At 44.1% G+C, this 10,268-nt stretch overlaps 1 protein-coding gene across 2 annotated transcripts in view; it reads right to left on the reverse strand.

Moving 5' to 3' along the window:
- Positions 1 to 9,476, reverse strand: part of VWDE (von Willebrand factor D and EGF domains) — a 67,052-nt gene extending 57,576 nt beyond the window's left edge. For both annotated transcript variants that reach the window (XM_024101353.3, XM_024101352.3), the window contains exon 1: positions 8,996 to 9,476. The gene's annotated coding sequence lies outside the window, so the exon portion shown is untranslated. The remainder of the gene's footprint in view (positions 1 to 8,995) is intronic.
- Positions 9,477 to 10,268: the final 792 nt, after the last annotated feature.

Genomic DNA, 10,268 nt, shown 5'->3' on the forward strand with positions numbered 1-10,268 from the left:
ACAATCAGCAAAGAAAGCATGGGAGGAAGAAAACAGCAAGAAAGGATGTGGAAGGCCAAGAATAAGATAGAAAGACTCTGTCAAGAGATATTTGAAGAGAAAAGGACTGAAACTCCAAGAGAAATTGTGGGCAACTCCAACCTAGTGTAAACAGGAAAAGGAGTTGAGAAGTGAAGTGAAGTGGAGCCTGATCTATAGCCCATAAAAGTCAATGGGAGTATTTCGATTATCTTCAATGGGCTTTGGATCAGGCCCCAAAACTCTGGTCTCATTAGTGCCAAATTAAGTTATAGTTGTCAAATACAGTAAGGGTCTGTTTTCACTACAAAATTAATCATGTGTTAGCACAATTATTTGCCATGATTAATTATATCTGTGTTATAATGGCTGTTTTTTTACCTTTGTGGACAGCAAACATGATTTGATAACTATGTTAGTCTTTAAGCCTGGCTCAAAGAATTATGGAGTTATGTAAATACTGCAAAAAGCACTTTTGCTCAAGGTTTTAACTTCATAATTCATTTGTTGTATATGAAACCTTTTCATGTTAAACAGGAGAAGGTGGTCAAGAATATAATAGGAAAGTCAAAATCTTACTCCAACAGAACTAAGGACTCTCCAAAGGTCCCTTGCACACAATCTATCATTTCACAGTGTAGTCAATTGAAACTGACATACGATAGCCAGAAACCCATATATGATGAGCAAAATTACTCCAAAGGGAACTGGAGGTCTACATGTACAAATTGCACAAGAACACCATATATGTGCAGGCAATTACCACAACTGGGTGTGGAAATGGGTAGACATTTAATTACATACACAAAAGTCTATCTGACTCACACACTGAATTGTAGCAAGTGTAAATATAACTGTGAATGCACAGGCATGGATATATTTTTGCACATCTAAGTGATGTTCTAGCCTCAGAGTCTTAAAACTGCAGTTACTAAAAACAACGAAAGGCAGGAAATTCTAACCATAGCTTTTAAAAAGGTAAAACTTTTCTAGGAAATAAAACAATAAAAGCTTTGAGCTTCTGATCTTGAGACATTGGGATGGCTTTGCTGATCTGTTCAAGGTAAGAAGGTTCTTGTTGATGGAATTTCTACAGATAAAACCATATATAATAAATCTGTGAATGGCTGCTCTTTCTTAAGAAAGGAAGCTAGATTGTGATAATATCTTAACTTTAAAAAAATTAAAACTATATTGCTTATTAAAAATACCAGACTGATACTGCCAGCAATAGACAGTCTCTGTCTACCCACAGAAGAGGTAAAGAATAATCTTTAGGAGTGGTACAGACTGCCTTTTGTGAAACTACTAAAAAGGGCACCAGTTGGTGCCAATTGTTAAGGTGTTTCTTATTATATGGATTCATACATTTAATCTTAACACTCACCATACTAGAACCATAAGTCAAGTAGAACTATAAACCAAGCAAATGGAGTGGAGGTTATCTGGCATTTGAATACTAGCAGTGTGAACCACAACTGTTTCTTCAATTTTTGTATCTTTATCTGTTGAATCTTTAGTTGCAGGGTGTATGATGCAATTAGCTCATATTGATATATATATATTCTATGTGAGATATATAGGATAAAAGAATGTATCCATTTAATTTACTCTGGCATTGGTAATACAAGTTTTTCATATCACTGTTTTGATAAACGTACTTGTGAGTAAGCTTCCCAAATCACATAATCCTCTCTTTCTAATGCAGAAGATGTCCTAGTGGAAAAAAAGATCTCATCTCTTTCAAGCAGAATATAAGGATCCTACAGTCTTCCAAACACTGGTGATTTAATCTGTTATGCCTTTAGGCAACTCAAGCAGATAACAATAGCTTTATCTTCCATCATCTAAGTGCACATGGAAGTGGATGTGATGGACTATGTCACTACTGTGTTTTTTTGCATTGCTTGTAATAGCCTGTAGGCTAGTCATGTCCATACAGGATGACCTTACTGAGAATTTATCCTTCATCGGAATTTGAGGAAAACCCTTGTGAGAATCAAAGGTCAGTCATGTCTATTATTCAAATGTTCTCTAAGCAGGCTTCAATGTAAGTAGCCCCTGAACCATAATCAGAATTTTCATTCTGTCTTCATCTTTTATGTTTTCTTCTACCTACACAATGTGGCAGTGCCTTCAGTGGTTCCCTTTCTGTAACTGAATCTCTTCTCTAACAAATAGTACTAATTATCTTCTCCATGACTAAGTATAATGTTTGAGTCAAATTACACATCAGACAAACCTTTTATTTTACTGAAATCTTAATCTGATATGTGTATATCATATTGATTATGCATATCACTTCTACCTCTTGGCATAGTGTCAGAGTAATTATAAACTTTTTCCTATCAAAAGGTCATAGGATCATTAATCCTAAAATAAAGATCAGATAATAATGGATATTTTAAATTAGTTCACAGCATTATGCATATGTTTTTTGAATGTGATCCAGCTATTCACGTACACAACTTTTTTCAATTAAACAAATGTGTTAGTGAAAAGTGCTTTCTGATGAAAATGTTAAGTTTTTATTGAAAAAAAATTGTCTGAAAGCTGGAAAATTTGGGGGTTTGGGGTTTGGCTCAAAGTTTTCCATTTTTCAATGAAAAGTCGAAATTTTCAGTGGGAATTTTTTTTCTGGCCAGCTCTACTAAAAATCGGCTTAAGACTTCTACATATGGCTTACACAGTCATGCATAGCCTAGTGCTTAACCTTTGCCTAGGAGTTAGTTTCACCCTAAAGACTTTTAAACTAATGGTGAGACTTTCAAATGCACTCATCCCATACAACCTTAATTCTGCCCCCTTCTGCTCATGCATTATGGTACCCCACTTAATTTATAATCACATCCTTTTTTTATTCCACAGGACCCCTGTCTAATTCAGTACACAGGATGGATGGCGCTCATTACATGGGTATCTATTCAATAGTTGGGTGTTTTTTATCCTCATTATTCAATGTGTGGGTTCAAACCTTATTTACTTCATGTCATCCAAACCCTGCACTGAATATAGACTTATTCATTGCCTCATGGAATTTTCTATATCAATGAGCTCTATAGAAACAATAGCAGTAATTGCATGGGCAACTTCAGTTCTGGCGTTTTCTGTCTTTGAGTGTTTGACTTTGCAACATTAACATTCTTTTAACACAGGGATTGAGGTCTTGTGTATTGAGGTCTTTCTTTTTCTAAAAGAAAACTGAAAAAACAGAAATTCCATCTCATAAGCAGGATTGGAACCTTTAGAGACACAGCACAGACCTCTGCCACTGGAACTAGCAAATCAACTGATAACAATAGTAGGCTGTATTCTCTATGTGGAACAGTCACTAGAAGGTAGGGTGACCATATTTCCCAAAGAGAAAATGGGACACCACCAGCCACTTGACTAAGCCCCCCTCCCCACTGATGCCCAGTTGCTGGAACCCTGCGAGAGCCCCGTCAGGAGGCTGTTACCTAAGTGCTGGAACACTCTGGAGGGGCCCCCGCATGCTGGAACACTGCTTCCCCCCCTCCATCCCTACCTCCGCCATGCTGGGGGCTGGCATCTCCGCTCACCCCCTCTGCACCACACCCCACTCTTTTGACAAAAGTGGGCATTTGTCCTGTTTGCTCTTGCCAACTGATCAAGTCAGCAAGGACAAGAAAAGAAGACTTCTTTTGGAAAAGAAGTCAGGACAGCCAGGGCAGGGCTTAAAAGTAGGTCTGTCCCAGCCAAAACAGGGTGTAAGGTCACTCTACTAGAGGGGGATTGAACCCACACTTTGCCAGTTAGGTTCACAGCTATTTGTTGACGGTATTGTCAGCCCTGCAGAACCTGAAATTGAACTCAGGATTCTTGAGGGGCATATTCTCTACAAATGAGACTCTTCTGCTGCTCCTCCTACCAACCACTTAACCTGCCCCTGTCTTCCTTCCCACACTCTTCTCCTTTCCTCTGCATCTGTTTCAGGCTGCTTCCCCTTAGTTCTCACTTTCTGCATAAGTCCTAACAGGGGAGCACTGAAAGCACAGGAGAGAGTTTCTTTGCTCCCAGTTCCAGTACCTGGCACAACGGTGTCCCTAGCAGCAAGGAGGCACAATGAAAGTCCCTTGTTAGAACATGCTCAGTGTGGCTGGCACAGACTTCTGAAGGGGTGAACCATGCTCACAGGGCCAGCTCCAGCTTTTTTGCTGCCCCAAGCAGTGAAGCGGAAAAAGAAAAAAAAAAGATTGATGGCACTTCGGTGGCAGCTCCAGGGCCGCCCGGGGGCGGGGGGGGGGGGGGGGCAAGTGAGGCAATTTGCCCCAAGCCCCGCAGGGGCCCCCATGAGAGTTTTTCGGGGCCCCTGGAGCGGGCTTCTTCCACTCCGGGTCTTTGGCTGCAATTCGGTGGCGGGGCGTCCTTCTGCTCTGGGACCAGCCGTCGAAGTGCCCTGAAGACCCGCGGCGGGGGGTCCTTCCGCCCCGGGACCCGCCACCGAAGTGCTGGGTCTTCAGTGGCAATTCGGCGGCGGGGCCCCCTGAATCCTCTGGGCAGCCCTGGGCAACTCTACCGTGCCGCTTCATTCTTCGGCAGCAATTCAGTGGTGGGTCATTCGCTCCAAGAGGGACTGAAGGACCCGCCGCCAAATTGCCGCCGAAGACCTGGACTTGCCGCCCCTTTCATTGGCCGCCCCAAGCACTTCCTTCCTTTGCTGGTGCCTGGAGCCAGCCCTGCATGCTCATTACAGATAGAAAACTTGGAGAAATTTGCTGCCCAGAGACTAACAAAACTCTCAACTGAGCCTGCGCAAACAGTAATTTTCAAAGGGTTATAACTCAATCAAATTTTGATGGATTCTGACAAGGACAGAAAAAGTCACTTTGAGACACCATGGTGACTTGCCTTCTGTGCCAAACTTCAACTGCCTGCTCCAAATCACGGAGACACTACAGAGTCTCACTTAAACAATTATAAATATTTTTAACATGGGCCAAACAACATTTTCCTCTAATCTTGTTCTCAGAAATAGATTAACCTTTTTGCTGAAACTTTCCAAAAAAGTTCTGCCTGAGGCCAACACCTGGCAAATTTCAACCTTAAAAGTTAAAACTGGCAAAGTTATAAGCAACTGAAAACTGGGTCTTATAATGGAAAGTGTCAGGCAACTTAACTATAGGCAGCGCTACCAGCACTGCCTATCATGGGGCATATGTAGGAAATGTTTTAATATACAAATGTGCAAATATATACACAGGGCCATTCTTACCCACACGTAAAGTATGCAGCTGCGTAGGGCACCAGCGCAGCTGCTCCAGCCCCTGCTCCGCCTCTTCCCCAGGGCCCCTGCCCTGCTCCACCTCTGCCCCGTCCCTTCCCCACCCCAGCCCCGCCTCTTCCCGCCCCAGCCCCGCCCCCAATTCCCTGAGCTCTGCAGCATGGCCGGGCGTGCACTCACCGGTGGCAAGAAGTGCAGACCCCACCCCAGCCGCGCCACCAGTGAGTGCTGGGGGATGGTTCCCCCCGGCCCCCCAAGACAGCCCCACCCCGCCCCCACGGAGGCCTGGGGACAGCCCCCTGCTCCTCTCCCACAGAGGCCTGCCCCCCCATGGGGGGGGGGGCTGCATAGGGCCCCAGAATAGCTAGGGACGGCCCTGTATATATTGATATTGAAAACAAATTAAGACATGCCATTGGAGGAACCTATTTGCAATAGTCACAAAATGACACTCCAGGAAAATAAGAAGTAACCTCAAGAGCTTAATTTGCAATATAATAAAATATGCCATTATGTGAAAAATCATCTTTTCCTGATGGAATGCATTACATTCAGATACATCAAAAGATTCATCTTTGTTCTCTCTCTCTATTTTTGGGGGGAGAGGGAGGGACATTTAAAAAATCTTACCATGTTTAGTAAAACTAAGTACTTTAGTAGAAAGTTTACATTTTAACTATTTGTTTTAGGATAATTAAAGAAATCTTACAGTTAAACTATAAAACTGCACAGTAGAGTAACATCACAGACTTGACTTTAATTTAAAATAAAGAAATCCAAAATTCAGACTGGAAACCTAATTCTCCTCTCTCATAGATGCAAAACAGAAATAATTCAGTTAAAATCACTGGAGCTACATTGGCGTAATTTACAAAATTACAAAAACCAATATCACGAAAATTGGCTCCAGAAACTCAAACTCTCCTATTTTGTCTAGATACTATAGCACATATTTTCTGATGAAAAACAGTACAGTGACACTTATGGGGAAATATGCAAATATTTGCTGGAATTTGAGTTTCTCTTTCATATTCAATGGGCATTTCCCCCAAACACCTGCACACTTTCCCATGTATCCACACCACTATTTAATAGAAAGCTCTGAGCTTCAAGGAAGATTCAGTTTCAGTATTGACTCTCATTGTTTCTCAGTTCTAGTATTTATTCTAACATTTTCTCCAGGATTGCCACACTTCCTGTGCCAAGACTTACTCATTAGGGGCTCGATCCTGCAAGGTGCTGAGCATTCTGGCACTGATCCAGGAAAGTGCTTACTACTGTCTCATTGACTATCCTAATAGCTGTGATATATAAAATAGAACTATTACAGAGCCTTTATCCATAGCAGCACTGTTAGGCAATGAAGATGAAATCATACATATTTCCATAAAATCACTCTTTCAAAAAACTAGAAGTGAGATATATAAAAATAGTCACTGCACTAGTTTTAATTATGAATTAAATTGTTACAGATGTTAGAACTCTTGCAGCCTATCATGTTGAGAACTTACGTTTTTAACTTTCTTAAACATTTATATAAGACACTTAAAAATGTGTAAACATGTTAACATAATACAGTATAATGGTTCAGCATATAACATATTATTCTAACAATTCCTTATGTGGATTTTCCCTAAAAAAATACTTAAAGAGAAAATAACAAATATTTAAGACATCTTATAACTCACAATAATCCTTAACTCTTGGTTTTGCAGAGGTCTCAGGTCAGGGTATGACAATACATACCATATGTGCTTCAATATTTAAAGATAATAGGGCATGTTTAAGAAAAGAGTGGAGAGAAGTTAAGAATGTTAAACGATTTTAAATTGTGCATTTCCTTTCTAGATGTTGATTGTAACAGCAATGTAGTACTGAAAAAGAATTTTTCAGAATTTCTCTAGTTCATTAAAGTTCCCGCTTCCACTAAAGTTAGTTATATATAACTACCAGACTTGAAAGCAAATATAAATTTAAGTGGAAACAAAGGAGAAGAGGGGGAACACTACTGACTGGAATCTTCATGATTTGGAGTGCATGGCTCCAGCTGGAGACTGGTAAAACAGTATTTTTACTAAGGCCTGTTGAAGTTAATGGGAGGCTTTATATTAAAATCAATTGGCATTGGATCAGGCTCTTAATGTATATATGTGCTTGAAGAACCCATGGCTAATGGGTCAATTAGGCTCTGCCTGCACTACAGACCTTACAGTGGCACAGCTGTACCACTGCTGTTACGCCATTGTAAGATCTCCCGTGTAGCCGCTCTATGCCGGCAGGAAAGAGTTCTCTCGCCGGCATCATTAAACCACAAGCAGCAGTAGCTATGTTAGAGGGAGAGCATCTCCTGCCGACACAGCGCTGTCCACACCAGCATTTTTGTCGATGAAACTTTTGTCAGTCAGGGGTGTGTTTTTTCACACCTCTGACTGACAAAAGTTTTACTGACAAAAGTGCTAGTGTAAACAAAGCCCTGGGCATTACTGTCGTCTGAAAATCAACTTGAGTTAAATAGTATTTTCCCCAACACCTTGGTCAGCTTTATTGCAATAGTCAGTGCTTATGCTGCCATAATGAAAGAAAGATAATGGCTATCACACTTAAATTATTTAATAATGCCCTTTAAGTGAATAGTCACCAGGTTAGGACAATGCGCGCAACTAAAATAATTTAGATGAACTAACTTTGGTGCTTCTGAATGGATTCAGTCATATGAAGGTGAAGACACAGGTACACTCCACTAAATATACTACATTAATTTCACCAAAGCCAGGGCCGGTGCAAGGAAGTTTCGCACCCTAGGCGAAACTTCCACCTTGCGCTCCCCCTCCCCCCAGCTGATTGGCGCTAAAAGCCTGGGAGGCGGGAGAAGTGGAGCGGCGACCGTGTGCTTGGGGAGGAACGCTGTAAAAAAAAATTGGGGGCACTGCTTTTTGGCGCCCCCAAATCTTGGCGCCCTAGGCAACCGCCTAGTTCGCCTTAATGGTAGCACCAGCCCTGACCAAAGCCCAAGTGTGACTCCAATATTGAAAAATGCAGTGCCTTGCATAATGACAGGTTTCATTATCCAATATTGAAGCCACTGAAGTGGATAAGGAGAAGCACCCTCTCCCATTAGACATAAGCCCACCAGCTCTAGCAGAGTAGTTCATTTCCCAACATTGGAGACATAACACCCCCGCCCCAAGGAAGAACAGGAGCAAGTACCTGCCACCCCTGAACCTGCTGAACAAAGCAGAAGCTGGGAGTTCCTGGCAAAACCTGGCTTTCAGAAAGACAATTGGCAGAAGTCATGGGGAGGGGGGAGTTTAAAATTTCTGAACAAAGTATCAAGTGAAGGGAGGGAGAAGACTAAGCAATTGCTTAGGACCCTGTGCAGCTCAAGACCCCTCCACTCTCGGTTTTTATGTGTTGAGGGGGGCCAAAATGTTCCTGCTTAGGGCCCCCAGTGGGCTAGCGCCCCCTCTGGGCAAACAGCTAATGGTACAAGGGACTTGAAAGAACTGGGGAAGCAGCGGGGTGGAGGGTTCCCACCTGAGTGGCACGGGCCTGGGGAGCTTCAGGGTGGGTTTGCCCCCCCCCCTTTAAGCTGGGCCCAGTCTGTCCATAACTTTGGAGTCTCTGCTTCAGGGACAGCTCCAAGGCTGCTCAGAAGCCCCCCCTCCGCCCCCCATATCTTACTTCACACACCCCCAGCACCCGCTGCACCCAGCATACACCCCCGCCACCCCTTACCTTGCTGGCAGGGCGCTGCCTTCAAGCCCAGCAGCACCAGCCCAAGCCAGAGGGGCCAGGCTCGCAGCGCCGGGAGTTGCATTGCCCAGAGGGCGGCTGCCCTGCCCCTCGGAGGGGTGCTGGGGGCTTCCTCCCTTCAGTCCCCCGCAGCCTCCTGCCCCAGCGGTCAGCAGAGCAGCCCGGCCCCGCTTTAACTCTGTGCCTGCGCCTGGCGGGGTGGAGGATGCTGGTGCTAAGGCACCGCGAGCCACCCCGGTCCCGGACAGCCTCACGCGCTGCAGCAGCCGGAGCTGGCGGGAAGCCGGGCTGGGAGGGGAGCGAGCTGCGGCCGGCCGGCAGGGGCTATGGGGCGCGCTCTCCCTGCTGCCTCCCGGCTGTCACTGCTGCTGCTTGCCAGCTTCGCGGCTAACGCGTGGCCTCAAGACACAGGCACTTGTGACGCCGGGGAGCGCGCAGAGCCGCGCTGGGAGCTGTCCTCTCCGGCGTGACTTTGTTCCCCAGCGCTCGGGACTCCGCAGCCCAGCTGGCTTGTGACATCCCCGAGCTGCGTGGGACGCTCCCCAGTTTCGGTTGGTGGGATCCTTTCCCCTGCCCAGCATTTCAGTTCGGCAAAGGTGTCCGCAGTCCGAGAAAATGGGTCCTCCACTTAGCTCCCCACCCGGGGCTCCCGTTTTCACAGAAGTGGACCCCCGTTTTAGAATATGTAATGAAACGCAAAAGAGCCAGTTTCAGATAGCTTTCTTATTAGATTTTGAACACTTCTCTAAAATGCCAGAACGTACAACAGCAAAAGACCCAAACACCGGAGTAACTGTTATAAGCTGCAGTGTTTGAGTTCATTATCTTAGAATAAGAGCTAAAGCATCTCCTTACGGTGACAGATTTTCAAGGAAGGCTGCAAAGCTCCCATATTTGCAAATGGCTTGTAAGTATCTGTGTCCGTGCACAAATTATCCATTTTGCACAGGCATTTAATGATTTTTGCTGGCAAATGCATGGGCACAGCAAGTACATACACATTTTTACAGAATGTACCTATTGCCCTCTCTTTTGCAAACAAAGCCATAAAATAAATAAATGGCTTGGCACGTGTGAAGTTTGGAAGTGTGATCCTTGTATATAGAGGACACCTAAAACTTAAACAGCATATTGCATTGTACTAAACCTTCTGCAAAGAAAACTATTATTCTACAGAGACTGTTGTAAGGCAGGCACTTAGGTTTGCTGGGTCTCTGCAGAGAGGTGCTATTTGACCCTAGTGAAATTCTGTATT

Source organism: Chrysemys picta, chromosome 2 (assembly GCF_011386835.1).
Source record: "Chrysemys picta bellii isolate R12L10 chromosome 2, ASM1138683v2, whole genome shotgun sequence".
NCBI lineage: Eukaryota > Metazoa > Chordata > Testudines > Emydidae > Chrysemys > Chrysemys picta.